This window comes from Oreochromis niloticus, linkage group LG2 (assembly GCF_001858045.2).
Source record: "Oreochromis niloticus isolate F11D_XX linkage group LG2, O_niloticus_UMD_NMBU, whole genome shotgun sequence".
NCBI lineage: Eukaryota > Metazoa > Chordata > Actinopteri > Cichliformes > Cichlidae > Oreochromis > Oreochromis niloticus.
Genome location: NC_031966.2, coordinates 19,402,583 through 19,422,960, shown reverse-complemented (window position 1 = coordinate 19,422,960; position 20,378 = coordinate 19,402,583). Strand labels below are relative to the sequence as shown.

General features: G+C 42.1%; 2 long non-coding RNA genes across 5 annotated transcripts in view; one reads left to right on the top strand and one right to left on the bottom strand.

Annotated features, from left to right (window-relative positions):
• Nucleotides 1–18,094, bottom strand: part of LOC102078719 (uncharacterized) — an 81,016-nt gene extending 62,922 nt beyond the window's left edge. For 3 of the 4 annotated variants that reach the window (XR_003222003.1, XR_002063801.2, XR_003222005.1), the window contains exon 1: nucleotides 6,566–6,700. This is a non-coding gene — a long non-coding RNA (uncharacterized LOC102078719). Of the gene's footprint in view, nucleotides 1–6,565; nucleotides 6,701–17,937 lie in introns of those variants that run through there. The other variant, XR_003222007.1, reaches the window with a different exon arrangement.
• LOC102078791 (uncharacterized) lies at nucleotides 6,945–18,691 on the top strand. The gene is made up of 3 exons (XR_001224403.3): nucleotides 6,945–7,079; nucleotides 7,556–7,778; nucleotides 18,130–18,691. It is a non-coding gene; the product is annotated as an uncharacterized LOC102078791 (long non-coding RNA).
• The last annotated feature ends 1,687 nt before the right edge of the window (nucleotides 18,692–20,378 follow it).

Below are 20,378 nucleotides of genomic sequence, written 5' to 3'. Positions count from 1 at the left end.
CGCACTCATAAAGACATTTGATATGGGCCACAGAAAGATGGAAGAGGAAGAAAGATGTGTGTCTGGCTACATTCCTGTGCCTAAACATGTCATATGTTCAAATGGAATTCCCTTCTAGAGCAAAGAGCATCATATATTATACAACTCTCATGTCTAGACACCCTCCGCGATCTAGTTTTTCCTCGCACTTTCTCTTACACAGATGTGCATTAAAAGCCACTTTTAACAGTGCACTACAGTTGCTTGTAAAATTGTGATTGTGGTTGGGCTAATTTACTAGTCATGAGACAAAAAGTTGCAGTATTTGTTTTAACATAATGGACTTCAGCTTGAAGGTGAAATGTAACAGTTGCCCCTGGATAACCCTCTGTCCTAAATAAAACCTATATGCTCCAAGACCACCTTCTATGTTTTTTAAGTGAAATAGAGATCTGTAGAAACTAATTTACTTTGTAAACACACCACCCAAATCTTGTTTACACTATTGGGAGTTGCAAGCACATGTGTTTGAGGAAGGAGACCTCTTGTGTCTCCTGCACCGCTACAAATACATACACACACTGTACTCAAACCTGCACCCACTGACTGTATCACCAACAGCCTTCACCCCCTGATGTCCACTGGGAGGAGCAGCCACCCCCTGCCCTCCTCCAACAGGGGGGTCAAAGAGTATTTAACACGAGAGTCCTACATTCCTCCAAGGTGATAATTGCTGTAGCTGCTGGCGGGGGGCCATGAAGCGCAGGGTAAACAAGCAATAAGACTCTCTATGAACCACCCCATGCCCTCCTGGCTAAACAGCATGCATGACTGTGACTTGGGTAAATTATGCCATCAAGCCAGGCGTGACAGCGTGTCACCTACTGCAGTGGAATGAGTCTATTTGGTGTCTGAGCAGCCAGGTGTTTCGTGAACTATAACTAAACCATCAGCAAGACAAGACTTCACACATTTTATCAAATACTGTGAAACCTAGAGGCTAAAGACTAGCTGCATTAAATAAACTAAACATTAAGCTAAGCTTAGAAATCATGAAGAACAATAACTCAGTAACAAATTACACCAGCTGTGCAGACCTAGAAACAGGTGGGAGAAGGGATGAATATAAGTCGGAAGACACCGAGCTCTATTCTGTCCCACATTCCAGTTCAGGTCTTTTCCCTCTCCGGCCCTCTGTTGTATAGAGGGTTCATTAGATTTTTCAAATATAATTTGTGCGTGTGTCAGTTTAAATTGAACCAAAGTCTGATGCTGAAAATTGATTGGCTTAATTAATTTGTTTTCATCTTCTGCATTCAATGTGATTAATGTTGCAGCTATTTTATATTTTCTTTTTTCAGCCTATTTGCTTAATATCTTGATTTTATATATATTTAGGAAATTTCAACATTTCATTCAGCTTCTGCCTTTTTTACATCATAAATGCTTTAAGATATGGACTTCTAATTCAAATCACATATTTAAGAATTCCTGGCTCACTGAGCTTACTAACCAAAGTGCATTGTACTTCACAAGAGGGCACCACAGTCTTTAAAAGTTTGTCTTGCATAACTGGCTCCATGGATACTGACAAAATTCAATTTGCTAAATTCCACTGATGCATAACATGTGGCAGTGATGGATTAAAACAGCTTAGTACAATATTAAACTAAATCCAAAAGCCTAAATGTCACTTTAAAAATCAAATAACTCACTCATACATTCTGCAAATCTGATTTGTGAGTTTGACAGACTGCGATCTTCAGTCTATTCAAAAATCTGACTCTATATTTTAAAGAAATGTGCGAAATCAGTTAACACACTGCGCCACAAGCCCTCATCCATATCTACTAAAACTGACAGACATTTTTGGTGACTAGATGTTGAATATTTTAAATAACACAACAATTTTACCTAATTTAACCAGCAAAATGACTGGATTATTTATTTATATGGCCAAAAACATCCCAGTTTTACAGAACATCACTTTCCCAACTTTTGAGGTGGTGGGTGGAAAAAATATGTTTCCCCAGTGGGGCAGTCAGGAAGTCATCTGGGGATCCAAAGGTCCAAAGTTCATACACCCGGGTGGTGGAAGTCTTACTTTTTACCACAATTTATGCATGTGGTATGTTGTCAAGTGCTCATTATGAACAAGCACGTGAAAAAATGAGCACTTGACCTCACCGAGTTCACTATATCCAGCAATGATGCCATGGTCGCTTGCAGCTATTTGTTTTGTCAACAACCCTAAATCCCCAAATTAAATTTCTGCTATACTAACAAACATTGTGAAGCTATAATTGCCCAAAGTGAGCCACTGCATTGGGTTTCACGCTATATCATTATAGTGAACACTGGCAGCAGTGTTCCACGTCTGGACTTCCAAATAACATATGCCTAAAACAACTACTGCAATACTGTGTATTATTCCACAACACAAGACACACACTTGGTTTCTAATTTATTTAATTTGCCGATATTTTATTAAGAATTGTAACTGTAATTATCTTAATAGATAAAAATGTGTCAGAAACACTGCATAAATTACAAAAAGACAAATAAATGCAAGTGTTTGCACTTTTTAAAGGGATAAATATTTCCCCCCTCACATGCACACACATATTAGCACACACACATATACACATATACACACACATAACAAAATATTGACAAATTAAATCAAGCAGAAACCAAATTTGACTCCAAAATGTTTTTTGGTAAATCAAGTCAATCAAAGAAACAATGAGGATTTATTGTTAAACTTTTAAGTGCATAAAATGAAGTTGCTTAGAGAATGGTTTCAATGGTTTTCAAATACCACATTTATTCCTCTTGTTTGTTTACAATACTGACAAAAGAGGAAAAAATGTGTAAAATTAGAAAAACAAATGATTACAAGCATATAATCATACATACTAAAACTCTACAGCTTAGCTAATGTGATCCTATAAGCAGCAGTGTTCACATTTGCAGGATTGTTTGAGTTTTCACTAATCTGTGTTTTAGCCTTGAAAGAATTTTAATATTAAAAAAGTAGGTTTAATTAGAATTTCACTTTTATCTTCCACTTCAGTGTGAAATTTGATTTTTATCTGTTTCATACATACAGGCCCCTGTTCTCTGCCCACATATGGTCCCCTCAACCCCGCACAAGGCTTGGGGAGGTTATAAAAACTGAAGGGGTGATTAAAAACCAGGAATAATGGCCTCCACAAAACTAGGAATGCGTTTAACTGGTACAATTGTTCCAAATCAGGTTGCCATTAATATCAGAAATGATTCTGCAGATCTTGAGAGGGGGACTTTACGGGGATTTTCAACTTGATTTTTACAGAAACTGGCCCTGGGAAAAATGAAAGCATAGGCAGAATGTACTGTAGGTACATGATTTATGTCTGAGGATGACCTAGAAGGATTTAGGTTGGGTATATCTAGAACTGTGCTGACCTACCCACCAGTTCTGCATTGTTGAAGTTTGGTGGATCCTCCTAAATCCAGGATTAGGAAAGTCAAATATACAAACACCTTCACCCCTCCTCTTTTTCTCACATACAGACATACCAAGAAGAGGAAGAGGTTGAAAGCGTTAGCATTGGCTCCTGCCTGCCTGCTAAGCATGCCCAAACCCCAAACCCCATCACTCTTCTCATTACTTGAGCTTCATGGCTTTTTAGGGCTCTGTGCTTTATCTGGGATTTCACATTTCCTTGCCTGCCACTTGACATGGCTCAACCAGCTGCCAGCAATCAAGTAGCAGAGGGCAGCAGCGGCACCGGCTGAGTCTTCAGGCTGCACCTTGATTTGAGAATTGCACATCACAGCCACTGGCCTTGCTAAGCTCCGGTAATTATTGGCCACACATGCCATCTTCCCACCAACTCTATTTCTACCCCACTCCATAGACTGACTTGACATAATGGGTGAAGGGGAGAGGGGCTGCATGTAGAGAGATAGTGATGGTCATGGGTCATGGGTGGATTGCATGGTGTTGATGTGTGCTTTAAAAGGCAAAAAGTGTTCGACAGAGCTGGAGAAAGAAGTGATAACACGTTCTGCAAATCATCCATACTGTCAATCTCAGAATGTTCCATATGGATCATCCCCTTATGTGTTAAAGCATGTCAGTGCCCTTGTCTATTTGCTTGCACCTACAGTACACATTGTATGTGTGTGTGTGTCTGCATGTGTGTGTGTGTGCGCATGTGTGTCTGTGCCTAATTGAGAGGTAAGCAAAAAAGTTGCCTTTAAAGTTTCCAATAAATATCCTGCCAGTAATGTCAAACACCTGCCCGTAAAGCCCAGAGGAATGCTAAATGAAACCAAGTTGCAGAGCCTGTCTCCTGTCTGGGGTCTCAAGTCAAGACAGCAGGATTTGTAATGGCTGTAACCAGGATTATTGAGTTCAAGCAGAACAGCCAGGAAGCAAGAAAAAACATAGCATGGTCAGCACCACTGCTTTTCCTCCCTCTAACAGCCAGTACAATGAGTTGTGTGTCTCACTAACAGTAGAGATAGATTCCAGATTATTCCTCAACTTAGTCACCCTCTTGGCATCAAAACATAACAAAACAGCCATAAACTGTTTGTTTTTTCTTAAACCACTATTATAAGAGCCAAACGATCCAACCTTCACAGGGACTGCTGTATAATACTAGTGGACACAAGTGTGATTAAACAAGAAGTGATCTTTTTTGTGAAAGTGTGAGCCAGATAAAGTGAGACAGATGATTACTGCAACTCAAAACATGACCCACTGACCTCCCCACCCCAGTGTCGCACACCAGTAACCATCTCATGCACACACACATGCAGTCTGAACACATACAAAGATGCATGCGCTAATGCACACACATCTACAAATATTCAGTGTCATGGAAGGAAGATGCTCTTGGTGAGAGCGTGTGACCCTAGAAGCCAAAAGATGCTGTCATTTGGCCTCATCTCTGGTTTTCATTGCCTAAAATCCTGACGCCTTCCTCCCGCTGCACCTGTCGAACGCCAATAGACCCCCTGCCCAGACCTTTTCACCACTGAGAATATATGGCCGTGCTCCTAGGTCCAGCCTGGCTAATTACCACTGGCCTCAAATCGCCCCCAAATGCCACAGTAGGGTAGGGTTTTTAGCTGCTGTTGCCACCCTGAGGCTCAGCACAGCAGTCCTCCCTGTTATTTGGTGCCTCTCTATTCCTCAACGTGTTCCAGATAAGGCTGACCACGCAAAGGCATTTATTTCCAGAGTAACAGGCTGCCCCATTCAAGCCAGAGATTAAGCACTGCTGTCTACACGCAACCATGAATAATGAAGCTATCACTCCAGACAGGCAGGCAACAGCAGTGTGAGTTATATACAGCAGTAATCTCAGATGCTACTGCACACAAGTGTCCAATGTATGAAATAGCAGCACCACTGTGCAGTTCATAAATTATTTTAAAATGCACACGTGTGGTTAAGGTCTATTTTGATTTAGTGTCTTAATCATAAGACTAATACAGCTGAAGCATGAATGATATATATAATGCCAAAATGTACAATATGTAGATAACATCTAGCAGCATGAACTTTTACCTGGCAGGAGCAGTAAAAGTAATAATAATAAATTTATTACATTTAAATTTGTGTCTGCATAACATAATAAATAATCGGCACTTGTAGATAAGCTATGACCACAACACGGCTTGTCAGGCTGAGATGCTGAGATCTGTACAGGTATGACGCAAGAAGCTTGCACTTTATTAGCTTTATTTTATTTTATCAAAACTAAGTTATGAAGCGTAGTAATGTGAGCTTTCTGGTGTTCATTTTTTATTTGTTAGTCTGTTTGTCTGAAGGGATTTGGATTTTCCCTGGGAATATTAAATTTTAACATATTAAAGCTTTAAATTGTTACTAACTGAAGGGAAGAAAATACAAATAACGCGTTATTTTAATTTTTCCCTACAATTTACTTTTCTCAACTTCCAAGCATATCTTCCCCATCTTCAACTGGAGGGATATAATCTCGGAAACTGTTTCGAAACAACAGCAGGCTGTACCTGACGCGAGGCTGGATAATAGCAGACACCACGTGACTGCAGTACTTTCAGTCTGGACGCACGGCAGGGTCTGTCAGAGCCTCCCTGGTGAGGACGACATACACACACGCTGGACGGATAAAAATAGACGCCATTTATGTGTTGAGAAGCCGCTTGAAAAGCTATGTGCTACGCGTCCAACTTGTTAAACTTAATATGTGCCGCTTGTTTTTATTACTTTTAACGCTGTCAGTCATTTTTTTAACAATCTGCACAGTTTAGTGTATCAAAATTTGCAAAAGCGCACCGAAAGCCTCGCACGGATTTCACTGCTCTCCTCCACTTGAATTCATAACAGAGGTTTTTTTCCCTCTTCTATCGCGGTACACATCTCAACCCTGCTCTCAAAGGAGCGACACCGACAAAATCCCTTAATTCAACACACAGTGAAGTCTTATCGCCTGTTATGCGCTGCGTCACCGGCTTTAGACAGGGGCAAAGTATGGCACCATATCTGAACTTGCATGAATGAAAGTGACGGCATAAAGCACTCAGTCAGCAGGCGACTCACTCAGCCTCCGGTGTCTGTCTCGCCTGTGTGGCGCTCTCCTGCATCCCTCAGTAAGCATCACTCTCTGTGGAGCCGGTGCGAGGCATCCTCTCTTACAAACACCGGTCCTGGACATCCTAGACAGCCCGTCCTGCGACATATTTTTACTTTGGACCCGTTGATGTCACTTCCTGCTTGGGCAACTGCCTGTGCAAATAAACCCAGGGATGTGAAGGGGTGCTCGGGGAGCCATTTTTTGAGGTCACGCAGCAGACAAGTTCACAAGGTCATGCAGTAGCGACATCTCCCAAAGCCGACAACAAGCTCGTTACTCTTAAAATGACAACTATCATCCCATCTGGCTCATTCCAACTGTGCCCTATAGTTTTATATAACCAGCTACATCCACATCATCCTACCCCCCTGTGATGCGCCGGCAAGGTTCATTTCCTGGTACGCTGTGCGCATTTACGGCCACGATTATGCAATGAAGGCGGCATCATCACTTTTTGACAAATGCTATACAACGCAGCTGGTAAGAAAATGTTTCAGGATATAAAGGACTGCGAAAGCTACAGTATGCACCAGTTTGTGGGACACCTGTTGTTAAAATAATATCATCCAATTGAATAAGCAAAGCTCAGACAGCTAAATACAGTTTTGCCTTTTTTTAGTTTGTCTTAAAAGGAGGTAGCTGACAGACTACGACTTTTGTTTCACATTTCTATATTTAATATTTAAATCCAGCAATGCTTTAAGACAGCTTGGAAGAATAATAATGAGGGTGCACATTTTAATATAAGTACCTATAGTGGTCTGTGATTAGTCAGTGTGATGTGGCAGAAGCTGGTCTTCGTTCTTTCCACACCCAGGTCTCTTTTCTTTACCTTTGAACCGAGGCCCATTTCTGATCTACACAGGGTCTCCTTTTACCCCAATCCCCTTGTAGGCCCCAGTGATAGATGGGCATCAACGTGCCAATACTTCAATGTATTTCAATTTCCTGCTCAGGAAAAGGAATTCAAGGGGTTGAGCAAAGTTCAGAGTAACAGCGTGGTGCCTAAAGCTCACAACCTGTCCCCAGCCTCGTGCCGAGAACCTGAGATCCAAACATTCAGCTGAGAAAATTCTTGAGACCAGGTCCTGTATGTGTCAACAAAACAGCCCCTGCTGCCACTATCCAGACTGAGAGACGGGAGCAAAGAGGAGCAAACGACAGCAGATCCAACAGCCTGTGAGTGAAACTTTCCAAAACCCAAATTATTATTTATTTTATTCAACAACAAATAGTCTGTCTGGATGTTTACGCCAGTGTCTATCTCAGAACCTGAACCCTCAGGCAAGTATTTGTTAAGCATGAAGTTTTACTGTCCCAGTCACAACTACAGCTTGTCAAAAATGTTTAACTCCATATCGCTTTTCTAACTTTGGCCTGACAAAAAGTCCTGGCACACTCCAACTCCTTTATAAAATCCTAAAAAATTGAATGTGCTTTTAAATTTTAATCCATTTTTCTATAGGCTACTGTACCAATATTCTGGGAAAAAATACATATTTATGTATTACAAATACTGGAATAATGAAGATGTGTTTGACTTTGTTGTTTGGATTTGTTATATTTATATGCCATGGCGATTCAAACAAACAGGATTATGTACATTGTATCAATGTGGTGAGTAAGGTGGGCACATATCCAGTATGTGTAGGACTGTGTGAGTGCACTGAGCCTGTGCCCAAATATAAATGCATGTGTTTAGTGTAGTATTTTGCGATAGGATGACGTGCTCATGTGGTTCTGTTGTCTGTGTGCGATTGGTTGGATCAGTCAGAGGACTGTGGCAGGCAGGAAAGAGGCAGCGAAGCAGGCAGTGCGACCTAGTGGTGGAAGAGGGGTGTGTGGTGGAAGAGGGGTGTGCACTATGAATCACACCGATACACTAAAAAATATGCACATTTTCTATCTTGTTAATAAATCCACATGAGCGTGCTAACACATACAGTCAACCCAACATGCCTTTGTTAATTCACTGTATAGTAATTTATCTCCTTGAAACACATGCTCTTAAACTCTAACCCATGTATTTGATCTAATGTCCTAAATACCTAATGTAGTGTTCCAAGTTTTAAAATAACATAATTCCCCACCAACCACCCACATATGTGACGTAACGCTCTCTAACCAGGTTTGTACCAGTGTTTGCTATCAGCCCATCCTTCCCTTCTATCCCCTCCACCTTACACCCCCCGCTCTTACTTCCGTTCTCCCATTGCTAAATCTGCTCTTGAACCAAATGGCACGAGTGGTAACTTCAAAGCCAGAACTACCTACATCCCCTTTCCCTGCTATGGAAAATTTGAAAATGAAAAAAAAAATAGACCATCTGGCATAGCAGTGGTGTCTGACTTTTCCCAAATCAACCAAGTGACACTTAACCAGGCTGTGTTTTGGGATGATCGGCCTAGGATCACAATTTAACCCCCCCTCCAAATCCACAAAAGCATTAAAGATTACCCACTATCCAGATGTGTTTTAGCAGAGATTGAGGGGACAGAAGGAGGAGCTTTGAAAAAGAGGGGGTTATGTAGACATGGGTGGGTGGAGTTAGTAGCCAATTCTGGAAAAAAAGAGGAATACAGCATAGACAAGTGAAGTCCCAAAAAGCAGGGTTTAGCAGGGGCCTAGTTCTACTGGAGCTGCGGCCCATTTTGCCTTGAAGGGGATTAATAATGAATTAAGGCACTCCCACCCCCCTTCTAAAAAGATATTCATGCATGTTAATGCATCCATTATTTATAGTGTGCATAGAGGCTGGCTAGTGGTGGCCACATGCAAGTGGGAGGGATGTAAAGATGAAATGAGGAGGTGGGGGTCTCTTCCCCCTGAATGAAGCACTGAGGCTCTGGAAGCAACATCCAGCCATTGTGGCTGGGCTGGGGCTGGGGCTGGGGCTGGGTGGAGATGGCATGGGGAGTGGATAGGAAAAGTAGGAGGAGGTGGGGGATGTGGGGGCCTTGCTGCCAGACAGGCAGCTCGTGCATGGGGCCGCCAAGTGTTGTGGGGGAAGGGGTGGATTAAACAAATAAATACATGATAAGAAATAATCATGCCAGGGAGGCAGGGCGTGATAGAGACAAAGAGGCTAAGAGGGGCAAAGCGGGGGTGTTAGTTCAGTCAGACAGGATTTGTTGTCTGGACTGACCCATTCTTGATCACAAACCTACGTGAGATAACTTTTTTAGATGCTCTTTTGATTGGACTGTTTCATTCGATGACTCGTACCAATTATGCTTTCGCCAAGGAGCTAACAAAGTCTGTTTGATCTGAAATAAACTACATAGATCTGAGTAAGTCAGAAATTCACTGTCATGTCCAGTGCATAACATTAGGTATGACTGGTTGATAATTCAATAAAGCATTACAGAAGTTGACACGGCCAAAGCAAAGATGAGAAATAGACATGTGAAATAGAGGAAAAGGCGAGAAGATGTGAACGTGAGAGATCGAGGAAGAAAGATGAGTAAGAAGAGGCTAAACTTTTTTTACATAGCGAAGCAGTGCAGAAAGGAGCAGGGCAAGGAGGATGATAAGATAAGGCAAAAGCACGAGTCAGATGAGCTTTCTACCCTGCTGATCCCCATATTAGCATAGATACAGAGTCATAAGCATGGCAGGGAGCTTTTGCTGTGGAGGTGACATCAGGGCCATGACACCCAAACTCATCTCCATAGATATCACTGGGGCCATGCAGGTTAATCAAACATAAGGCTTATCAAGCGTCTGTAGTGCATGAAAATCTGCCAACGAGCTGTCACCTTAAATTTCAGTAATCCTTGTAAGTAACTAATTCTTAATACTGTTTCGCTTGTCGACAAAATGAAGAAATGAAGCACAGCTTAGAAAATTTGCCCTTTCTGTGTGTTTGTTTTGAGAAAATTGCACAGTCTGCATGTTTGTTTCCAGAAACTGCTTCTTCCACAGAAAAAAAATACTTAGAGATCACTGTTCATGCCATTTCTACGCAAACACCAAACTGCTCTGGGGATATGGTGACATGTAGGCTAAGAGGTCATCAGTGTGGCTTGGCAACACCTGTTTCAATGGGATTTTCCTCTCGTTTCGAAAAGCTGGCCTGGTGTTATACCCATGGCACGCGAGTGGCACAAATCCTCCACTACAATGGAGTATTAAATAGTTATGCCATCATAATGGATAAAAATATTGTTACATGAACTGTATGATTCAGGAACAAAGCAGGTAACAGTGAGACATTCATTAATGGCAGACATGCCACATGTTTCTCAACAAGTAGCACCAGAGGCAAGACCTCCCAGAAGGGACAATCTGCATTGTGCAAACATTGCAACCTTTGTTCCCCCAACAAACACAAGGTGAGGCACTTAAGTGTTTTTAATACGAAAACCTCAACCACACACAGGAAAATCCATAAACATTGGAATGATGTCAAAACAACATTGTGAGGTTTGACGGTTTTAATTTTCCACTGCTCAAAGTAAAAATGGCTCCTGCAACATTTCCTGCACCCCGGTGGTTTTTATGACAAATACAACAGCAGCTTAATTATACATGCGACCACCACCATAAAAGCAGAACCATTAACTACCATCTTGTTAACACAGAGGACCTGCCTTGAAAGTGCTAGAGTCGCATTTTGAAATCTTTTCACTCAGCGCCTGTCTGCTATGTCAGATTTTCACCATTTAGCAAAAATAGAAAGAACGTGGCAGTGCATACAAGCCCTACACACGAGACATCTGCTTTAATTGAACTAGACATTAAAAATAATTGTGACGACCTGTTCTTGATGTGTTGGCGAAAATATAATAAAGGAAACATGTCCAAGTCAGTCAAATAACACCTAGGCACAGATATTTTCACTGACTTTAAGTTGCAGTGTGCAGCTGCGTTGATGTAGGGAGAAACCTGGCTTCTGATGTTCCTGACCCAGCTCAGTGTGTCCATGGAGAAAGCTTTGCAGTCTCCAAATAAGAGTGAACTTCCAACCTTTTCCTGAAGAGGCTTTGGTTAGGTTTCAAAGGCTTCCTGGTTTTACTTTACTAGCCAAACATACCCCAGCTGTACACAAAGTGGTCACTCTCAGTGAGACCCTATGGAGGCAGAGGGAGATCAGACACCCCTTGACGTAACCAAACATCTCTGTTAAAAGCAATGTGAACAGAGGGTTTGCCATTGATGTTATTGCTTGCTTAAACGGGTCAGTCTTCACTCATGGCAAGTGTGACATTACAGACTGTAATATCATACTTGTGAGCAATGCTTCAAGCCTACAGGTCCCAGCGAAGAGAATTCGTTGTTTGTCACTGTCATGAAATAGATCAGCCATCTTAATATTTCAGACTCTGCCTATCCTTAAGATGTCCATATGGACTTCATAGAATATGTCAGTCTCTTGAGTAATAGAATGTAAAACCTACAAAGCACACCTCTGAAGGCAATCCCATCAAGCAGCATTCACTTCGAGATGTATAGCCCTGTGTTAGGCAAATGAGCTGAGAAATGGTGAGCTACTGAATCCATTATTTCTCATTCTGTATGTATTGTCTTAAAGCCTGCCTGATGTCCACAAAATGCCTTTAAAGACATGTTAAGAGAAAAGAGCTCTCTGCCTTGGAATGAGGTAACTTAATTATCATAGCAACTGCCAGTACTCTTTAACATGTCAATGGTACTTGGCTTGCATGCATAATTTTGCTGTGTTATTGTGGTGGCCTCTGTGTTGCTCACTGACAAAAAACCCAAACCACAGGCACGGGGGCCTATTGTCATGGATGCATCCATCTGGATCAAGGCCATTAGAGGATATTTGCACTTCCTCTGTGGATCCTGGCTCTTTTTGACATGCAGCAGAAGGAGCAGGCTTCACCCACCAGTGCAGGGCCAATTGAGGTGTAGATTGACCAGAGGGACAGTGAAGAAGGGCAGCCAGCAGGGCAGCACTCCTGTCAAGCCCAGTGATGGACACCCACATGGCAGCTGGTAGTTGGCCTGGGGTTTCTGAGGTCCTATAGCAACTGATGGGACATGACGAGGCAGGCTCCCTGGTTTCATTCCTTTGTCCCTTGGGATGTTGGAATGTGTATCAGAATGTCAGAGGATCTTGGCTTCAGCACACTTTTGGTGTCAACTGCCTACCAATGCCCCTTACTTGCCCTGACATGTATTAACATGAGACGTTATTCAGGTAGCTGTTTCATACAAAAATACGATGCCTTTTAAAAATAAAGGTAACTTTCTCTGTTTTTGTTCAACCCAATTACATGAATAAAACATTAGCATATATAGCCTATGAATACTGCAAACACTGCTTGAATTGAAATAATGGACCAAGTGATCTGAACCAAAAAGTGCATAAATTGGGCCCTTTGAAGTGATAGAAATATGCTGATATAGATCTATTATGGTTAACATCACAGCATTTACAAAGGCCTTTGAATGCGTCTTTATATGTGTATATGCAGAGTGTGTATGCGTGTGCTTGTATGCCCAGGTGGGAGAGAAGGCTAATGGTAGATGCAAAGATCACTATACACATCTGGAAAAACAGCTCTCAGAGATATATCAAATAGAACCAATTCATCTCCAACATATAAACATGTTAGCTGTCAATCTACATCTCCCCACATGTAACTTATATGCTTGTTGCGACATACGTAGCCTCTGAGCTGTGTTGGAATGCTGACAGCCCACAGATATGAATCTTGATTTGATTAAAAGGTAAGAGTCGGGGTCTAAATGCTGGAACCAATATCAGTTCGGGCGGGTGGGCAAGGTAACTGTTGCAAAGGAGGTGAGGTGGAGAGGAAGGGGAAAAGTGTGATTGTCGGGGGGGTTACCTGTGGCCTTGGCTCCAACTGGGAGTAATTTGGAACAGACTGCTCCCAGTGTGTTCATTAGGTTGTGATTGGGCTGAACGCAGGTGGGGAGGGCTGCCCAGCCTGACGCTGAATAGTCTTGATTGTGCCCAGCATAAAACGCCATCTGTTTCAATGAGGCAATGAAGGAGAGAAAGAGAGCGAGGGAGAGATTGAAGCAAGACGAAGGAGGAGGGAGCTACCGGTGAAAAGTCGTGTTTTATGATGTCTCGATAATTTTGTGTACTAACAAGGGGACAAAAACATATAGAATAAAAATATAAAGCTGCACTGTCCATTGTTTCGTCTTAAATTAAACACAGAAATGACTTTCCATGTACAAAAATATAATTCAGTCCATAATGTAAATTAATGGGTGGGCACAAGAAAATATTTACATGTGACCAAACTTTGTGCAAAAAATGCAAAATGGCCAAATGTGACCAGTCCATTTTGAGTCTGAATGGCAGGCCTCATTTTCACGAGGCTATGAGCGGATGACTGATGAGACAAGGGGATTGGAGATAGGGCCGCAGTTTATTTATGGGCCGCCTGATTCAAAGCCGGGATGTTTTTGGTTAATCCCATGCTCATACCAAAAGCAGACATACAAATGTTAATCTAGGAGTTTACATGCAAATTTGGGCTGTCTACTTTGCTGTAGACACAACATTACCCAGAATCACATTCCTCGGTCTCATGTAAGAAGGAGGTAAAAACACCGACAAAATATCTTTTTACTCAGACAGCCTCCCTTTCGGTCGCTTATGTTTTTTTCTCTCGTTGCAAGGCCTTGGGAAGAAAAAAAAGAAGAGAGCAGAAGAGAAGAAGGCCACTCTTTACTGCTCGACTTTTGAAGCGTCTTTATCGGGCTTGGCAGCGTAGTCTTGCGTGTCCAAGCCTCGTCGTGCTTTTCATCCTTTGTGCTGTCCAAGGTGTGTCCAATGCACTGTTGCTTTGTGTGGAGAGGGAGACGACACATCACATTCTGTCTTCTGTCCCAAGCTGGGGGATGGGGAGATTGTGGGGTGGGGTGTACAACAGAGGGGGCACAAAAAGCAAACTTATAGAAGGCCGGAGCGCTTCAAAGCCGCGATGCACAAAGGCTTATAAAGCATTACTTCATGCAGAGTTGTGCCAGATGTAATTGCGGGGTTCCTGGAGATAAAGAATCACATGCAATTCTTAGCCCCACCCCTGATACTTATGAAAGAGCTGTGGCTAAGAAGCTTCAGCTGCGAACAGGCGCAAACAGAAAAGTTTGTTTCACTTTGGTGCACAATAAATAATTAACAGTTATTTTAAAGGTTTCAGGATGAATTTGCTGTCTTGAAAACAGTAACAGTGCACATCAAGCTTTACAGATGCAGGAAGATGGGCTGCGCCCATTACAAACAGGGAGGGGTGAAAACTGCCCTGACTGACAAGCGAGTTCCCTCCCCTTTTTCACTCTGCCCTCATCTTCATAGTATAGGCTCTTTCAAGTCTGCCTGACTCCTTTCTACAGAAAATTATGTTGATTCATTGTTAATAAGCCCAGAGGTTGCCAGTGTGAGCACAGTGCGTGGCAAATATAGGTAGACTGTAGTTTTCCAGATCAACCTGACTAGTCCTCATCTGTTTCCTGTGGCTTCCTGCTGAGATGGGACTGGTGTCGAGTGTGCATTGTTAAATATGTTCCCGGGCAAAAATGCTGCCACTGTCAGGTACATTTGCACAGACTGCTCCTTATGTGTGTGCATGTATGTGTGTATGTGTGTGTGTGTGTGTGTGTGCACCCACGCACGAGAGTGCAGGTGGGTATGTGCATGTGTGATGCTGACAGTGAACAGTGATGGGTGTGGAGGAAAGGGTGGTGCAGTCACTTTAGGCTTGAGATGCCATTCCCACAGGAGGGACACGCCCCGGTGTTTTCCAAGACAGAGACGAAGGCAAACATGAAGCAGATCCATCTTTGCATCTTAAAGGTTTCACAAATACTTCTATAGCCAGAGAACAGTAACTTTTTGTTATCTCTTCATGTGGGAAGTCTAAAAGGCTCCTGCGAGGAATCTAGAAACTATGGTGTCTGTATCCACAAGGTCAAGGCTTAGATGTCATGCACAAACAAATTTTAAATTTAACAGCTACAATTAAATCAAGTAGTATCTCATAAAGGTGACATGGTGTGATGACAATAATAGCATGTAAATGTACCTAACCTAACTAGTAAAATGAGTTAGCCCAGAGTTAATGAGTTAACCCTCTTTGACAGCCTTTTTTTGTCACATTATGGATCAGAGCTCAAGTTTACTTTAGCACCGTAATAAGGGCTAGTGCAGGTTCTATACCAGCCCAATTACAATGGCTGTTCACAACAGAAAGAAATCTTGCCCATGATTAGTGTGGAAATAAGATATCTTATGTATAACCAAGTGATATTAAATGCCTCCTAGAAAAAGCAAGGGCATTAAAACCCTATGCGATACTCCTTTGCATATCAATAAACTGACATTAGCATGAAAAAAACTCTTAAAGTGCTGGACTGATAGAAAAAAAAATTTTTTAAAGCCAGCATAAATTAAATACAGGGCATCGTCTTCAAGTTTTAAAAAGTGTCAACAATCTGTATAGTAAATAAAGCAATTGAAGGCAAACAAAGGCAAATGCTGCATGCAAATGCTAAAATTTGCAGCACTTTTTTGTGACTCATCACTAAAATACGTGTCCAAACTTTTGGATTAGCCGGAAGCTAACCTGTATCTTCACATGTAGGCACCATTCTCAGGTCATAGAACAAAGCACAAGGGTCAGCAAGGAGGTGTCAAAGATCATGGTATCCCAAGGGTACCTTGAGTCTCATCCCAAAACCTCTAGCATTTTTCAAAGCCCTCCTGCAGCCCAGGCCCTCATCAGCGCGTGCCCCCAATGGCCTTGTGCACATACGCACTACCTCTCTGGTGGATGAAGGGGGAGCCTGAGTGCATCACCTGCAGCCCCCACTACGTGACGGAACAGGCTTGGACTACTCAAAACCAGCCTGAGACCCAGTAGGGGGGGTGGTAATGATGCAGGGGGCACTAACAGGTACAGGGAGCAGATTTTATTTTCTCCATATTTCACAAAAGCCTTTCTCAAATTCTTGTTGGGCTCACAGACTATATAGATAAGGTTTCACCCCGTGAGAGATAATTACTCACGACCCACATGGCTCTGTGAGCTTGGTGTATATATGCGTTTAAGTTTGCACTGAGGTATAGAGTGAGCTTCCCTATTTAATTTTTAACTACATACAGCAACATAGAATAAAGCAAATATTTTACCATCACCTGCCTAGAAAAAACAAGGGCAACGAAGGACAATCATTTAAACGAGGGCAATAGTACTTGCACTAATCTTGGATTCATTTGTGAACACGTGAAAGTGTTCATTGGGTCTTGATCAAGAGATGTGGTTAAAACCACTGATGCAGCAAATCTAAACCCCCCCCATCCCCTTGTCTGCTCAATCAACCATCAATAAAATCTCTCCTCTTCACTACTCCTGACAATTAGAACACGAGCCAAGCCCTAACCTACATAGGGAAAGAGGCCCCATAGCCCAATCTTACATTAAACCGACTCTGGGAAATGAAGGTGTTCTAGCTCTCAGCAGATTATACTATAGCTGAGATGAAGGGCTGAAAAAGAACGAGTGTAGTTCAGTCAAACTAGCTAAACGGGTGAGAATTAAGATGTTGTAGCGTGGGTTGAGGCAGTTATGCATACATAACATGTTGAGGCTGGGACCCCCTACTGGGGAGAGGCACGACAAAGCCTCTCTAACAGCAATACCTCTGGGACAGCTAATGATTAATTAGCTTGTGTCATTAAGTGAGGCAAATGTCACCCGAGCTTCCTGGGGAAGCTGTCACACCATGTGTAGGCTACTCACAAGTTTCCCCCTCAGGTGCCGGTGGAGGGGAGTTGGGGGAGGGGGGGTAAGTGCACTGTAACTAGTCAAATCCTGACATCTAGTGGTCAAATATAAAACTTTGTCAATTTCCAGCTGCAGTAAGAACTAGGTTTATACAGAAACTTTTTTTTTCTTGGCAAATTTATATTCAAAACATTTTACAAAAAACAAACATAAATATTACTTTTACCCAACATTCCCAATAATTATCTACAACAAAAGTGTTATCCAAATTTGACTTTGGGAATGCTCTCTGATTGCTGATCCTTGATCGCTAAATTAGCTGAGATGACCTCTGACCTTTAAGTGTCATTCACCTCACCTCACTGGCCATGTCACTGACCTCAAAGTTGAAGAGCTGACCATTTTTCACACCTAAGTTTTAAGGAGGCAAGAGCTGGCATATGGTCGAGGGTCAGGGTGGCGGGCAATGCCAGACCTGGCATCACAACATTTTAAAAACATCTATCTTATAATTCTATTACAGTTTGCAGAGTCAAAAAAAAAAAACAACGGCGTAAAATCCTAAGCGATCCCAAACGTAAAAGTAAAAAGTAAATTTTTCTTACCAAACAGCCGAGGACCAAGCCAGGTTTGACGACTTTCCTTGCACAGTTTGGAACAAATCCGGACGAACGATCGCCAAAGTAATAGTTCGAATTAGTCAATGTGCTTCCTTTAATAATATTATTTTCTCCATCAGCTACAGCAGCTTTTCACAGCACACATGTTCACACTTTACTTCTTTTTCTCCATTGCAGGAGCAGTTATTCTGAGCCTTGGAGGTCAGCACTGAATTCTGGCCTGCTGTAAGACCAGACCAAGATGAAGTGAGAAGGCCCCTCTCTTCAACAGGGAGTGGCAGCGCAACGTGGAAAGGCTTAACACAGACACACACTAACACGCACACACCTCATGTCTGTTTATTCACATCGGCGAAGCACGTGCAGACACATGTGCGTGTGCGCACACACACACACGCGCACACAATCTGCCTCACCCTCACATAGACATACGCATACAAAAGCACACCTGTCAGGGCCTTTCCACTGTGTGAGCAAAAGCAAAGAAGTCCGGCCCCCCCCTCCGTCTCTCTGTATGTGGTATCCCATGTCTGTTATATTAAAGCAAATCTATTCAGTTCCCACTTTCTTATCTGAAATAATGGCATGAGCAATTTTCACATTTAAGTAAGCAAGGACACATGCAGTCTCTCTCTCTTCCACTCTCTCACTTAATGAATGGAATCAGATCTGGGCCCCTGTGGCTGCGGTCTAATCTGCCTTTGAAGACTTCTACAATTTACAGAAATAAATAATTGCATACCACTGAACAGTTGTTTGGTTTGGGTTTTTTGTTGTTGTTGTTGTTTTGTTTGCTTTTTGTAAATAGGATATATACACCTATCTACTTTTACATTTACCAGTCCACAAGTGCGTTAGATTTCTGTTATTGGCCAGAGCCAAAAAGGGCCCAGGACATTGCCAGGAGCCTCCCAATTGTGCCAGTCAACTGGTGTGTGACGTCCATTTGAAGGAGGAATCTGTCAAATAGAGTGATTGAATTAAAGTGCACTTTGGTCCGGAGTGCTTTCTCTTTGCCACTTTCCACCATAACATGTCTTGTCCTAAAATAATTAGATTGAGGCTTTGGGTGATGGAGTGGCCGGATCCTCAGTGGTCAAAAGAAGGAATGGTGGCGCAATGAATAGAAGCCCCCAATCTTAAAAAACACTTTATTTCTTTACACTTGAGGTTTGTTGTCTTTTGTGACTATTATCCCCATTCACCAATTGCTTTCATGCAGCTGTGCCCCTCTTAAAAAGTCTTTGTGCCAGCACCATGAATACAGGGAATGTGTCCATGGCAGGTAGCCCTTATTGCAAGTTAATCTCCTGAAAGAGCCTCATACAAGTACTTTTAAATTCTCCCCTAGCCACAGAGGGCTCATCATCAATCGAGCACTTCTCCCCTTTGTAGGGTTGATGAGTGTGGTGCGTGGCCGGTGACAATGGCTGCCAAGTGTGGCAAAGTAATCACCTTCTGGGGAAAACACTAGTAATTACTTCTAAACTGTTTGGGCTTCGGAGACAACTGATATTGTGCAATAAAATGAAAAGGTCCCTTTAGAGAGCAGTGCTGTGATGGTCGATCTCAATCTGTTTGTCATCTATTTGTTTGCAGACATTTTTCTTTTCAGTTTCCAACTGCAACCGTCCTTTTTATCCTATATGCATTTGTCTTCATGTGGTTTAGTTTATGTGCTGGACAAAGACCATAACCACATTCTTCGTGCATACTCAAAAGACACTTTACATTATATAAGTTTCTTAGTTTCAGACGATTAAACAAGTCAAATACAGCCTCCATTCCTAAAGAGTATTTTAATTAAGCTCCTACATTCAGCCACACCTGTATTCATCCTTTAGGCGGTTAATAAGAGGCTATAATTATTTCTGAGCCTTTCTAATGAGATAACATCTTTTTTGTGGATCCTTATTTAGTACAGTTATTAGGTGTAATGATGTTTAGCCATAATTTTCCTCAGGGTTTCCTCTGAGGTGAGAATTTACTGATCAATTGTGACTTTATACGTTACAAGTAGGAATTGTTAGTTGTTGCTCTCACAAACTAGACAGAATTATGTCAAGATTACTGTGATTAAGACGCTAAAATGAAATTATTTGAATCCGAAAAAGCAAGAAAGGCGCTCTGACCCCAGTTTTCTTTGTAACCTCTTTAATATCAAATATCAAAAATGAGTTTACACTGTATACATTTTTTATGTGCACGCATTAATAATAAATACAGACGAGAAAATTCCAGAGCGCAAGACTCTCGTAACACTCCTTCGACTTACCTCTGCTTCACCATAAGCTCATCTTGTCTGCTTGACACACGTGTGTGTGGCCTGAGAGGAAAGGCAAGCAAAGCTTTCAGTTTTACTAAAATAAGATATGAGTTAGACTTTTAAACTTCTAACCAGAAGTAAAAGCAAATGGCTGCCAGCA